The 2,442-nt window shown below is 32.6% G+C and overlaps 2 non-coding genes across 2 annotated transcripts in view; both read right to left on the minus strand.

Moving 5' to 3' along the window:
• LOC100945556 overlaps nucleotides 1–1,082 on the minus strand; it is a 2,079-nt gene extending 997 nt beyond the window's left edge. The window contains exon 1 of the transcript XR_002771419.1: nucleotides 998–1,082. This is a non-coding gene — a transcript (uncharacterized LOC100945556). The remainder of the gene's footprint in view (nucleotides 1–997) is intronic.
• Nucleotides 1,083–1,994: 912 nt separating this feature from the next.
• On the minus strand, nucleotides 1,995–2,215 carry LOC111722720. The gene has a single exon (XR_002771420.1). It is a non-coding gene; the product is annotated as a small nucleolar RNA U3 (small nucleolar RNA).
• Between the last annotated feature and the right edge of the window lie 227 nt (nucleotides 2,216–2,442).

Here is a 2,442-nt window from a genome sequence, read left to right on the forward strand (position 1 = left end):
ATTAATTTAATAATTCCCTTCTTGTTGGGTATTTGGATTATTTCCTATTATAATATTGCTTCAATGAGCATCCTCATGAATAATAAAGCTTTTCTAATATTTTAAGAGTATTTCCCTAGAACAGATGTTCAGAAATTAAATTATGTCAAACATGAAAAAAATGTTAACAGTTTTTAATGTACATTGCCAATTTGCTTTCCAGAAAACACTACCAATTTATAATCCCAGTAGAAAATGAATGACACAACCTCATCAACTGTAGGAAAATAAATTTGGCAGTTTAAAAGCAGCTAATTTGTATTTCTGAGCATAACCTTTTGTATCCAATAGTTATATATTTGTATAAAGTATCTGTTATGTGTCAGACACTATGCTAACTTTGGAGATACAGCAAGGTTCTCAGGAAGCTTATATTTCAGACCAGTAAAGCAGAAAAATAAGTTCTAATTTAAGGTGATAGTGAAAAGGGAAGAGTATTATGGGAACATTTTGAGGGGAGGGACGGGAAGAAATATCCTGGATCAGATCAAAACAATGGGATACACTATAATGGCCCAGAAACACAGAAACTGGGGAAACATTAAGTAAGTAAAAGAATATTTTAAGCTATATTGAATGTATTCAATTTTTTTCAAGTACTGAAGCCAGGGAGGAAGGAATATGATACAGGACGAAAGAGGCTGATAAAACCAATTTAAGGATTTCTTTTCTTTAAATTTTCTGACTCTACACCCAGACTTTTATACAAAATAGCTAATAAAATTTGAGCATTATACATAGTTGTTAGAATAAGATATTCTTTGACAATTGGCGAAATACCCTGCTAAATTCTTTGAGAGACAAGATAACAAGTACTTGACAACATAAAAATCAAAATTTCATCCACATAATAAACAAATAGGATGTCATTGAAATAATTTGGGCTAGCAAACTTTACAATTTTAAAAGGAACCTCTCTAGTGATGTCAACTTAGCCAAAATGCTCTAATATACTTACTTTGACTGATTTACATCAATAAGAGAACCTATTTTTGATGTGGTAAAAGAAATGTGCTCATCTCCAATAACAATTTCCAGCTCCTAAAAAAAAAAAAAAGCAAAGAAATACAGTTAACATAAAAATCTATCCCAGAAATATCTGTATTCTGCTTCCATGGGTCCCAATTTTAGTTGCAAGTTTTCTAATAATCAATAGAAGGATGGGTGAGGGGTTAGAAACTTAATCTTTTAGACACAAACTATACCCTTAAAATAAAAACTTTATCAACTGCTTATCGCACACACCAAATTTTAGTACCAACAACTGCTTTCCCGTGACAACATAGAGAAGACATTATAAAAATTAGAAAATGACACAGAAATGTTTCTTATGATGTCAGTAAACACTAAAAACATCTCTTCGAAGCCCATAGAAAAAATGATATGGATATAAACCTACTTTTAATATAATACAAACATTTTCCCTTTCTATAAGATTGTAAAAATAAAATACACAATAATAATAGCTGCTGCTTTAGCACCTACTATGTGTCAGGCCCTGCTTCTAGAGACTTTATAAGCATCCTCTGTAATCCCTAAAATAAACTTGTAAGGCAGGCTTCATTAGCCTACTCTACAAATGTGTAATTCAAAATTCATAAAGCAGACGAAGAAACTTGCTGATATTTATAACCACTAATCAGTGATGGTACTGACAGCTGATCTTAAGATCATGAGACTTAAAGACCAATACTCCACAAAAGAATTAAAATTAAGAACTAGTAAAACAAACACAACATAATGTTGGATGCTCCCAGCATGCCATAATTATGGTACAGTTCTTTATATTGTTTATTTGCAAACATAATTAAGAGGCTATTTTGCAGTATGTTTTCAAGTTAAATTAATAAACACGCCATTAAAGACAATCCTAGCTATATATTAAGTCAAAAGACCTAATTATGCAGTTTATGGAACACTCCAAACAGAAAATTAACCAAGATTCTCTAACAATCACAAAATCTTTTTTTTTTCCTCTCCTTCTTACTCTCCCAAAGGGAGAGAAGAACGATCATCAATGGCAAATGGCAATCGCACTAAAGCAACACCAAGAGCCGGCTGCACGCTCAGGAGAGAACGCTGCGCCTCCTCCTTGTGGTTTCACAAGGTGCTCTACACGTTCAGAGAGACTTCTCTAGTAACGAACTATAGAAATGATTCCTGAAAGTATAGTCTTACAAAATCTTTGATTTAGTGATCCAGCAGGCAATTTTGGGGGCATGCCTACTCTTCCCCACTGACCAAAATCTATGAACACATCAAGTGGGAAGATGAAATACTAGGCCCTCTCTGAGTGTAAAGGATATAAAGGGGAGCTATTATTTTTTAGTACATAAGTAGAAATACATAAAACAAACTAGGTCTAAATTTACTTTTTAAAAGTGATACAACGTATAAAATAAA

Source organism: Otolemur garnettii, unplaced genomic scaffold (genome assembly GCF_000181295.1).
Source record: "Otolemur garnettii isolate 467f Iridium unplaced genomic scaffold, OtoGar3 scaffold00329, whole genome shotgun sequence".
Taxonomy (NCBI): Eukaryota; Metazoa; Chordata; class Mammalia; order Primates; family Galagidae; genus Otolemur; species Otolemur garnettii.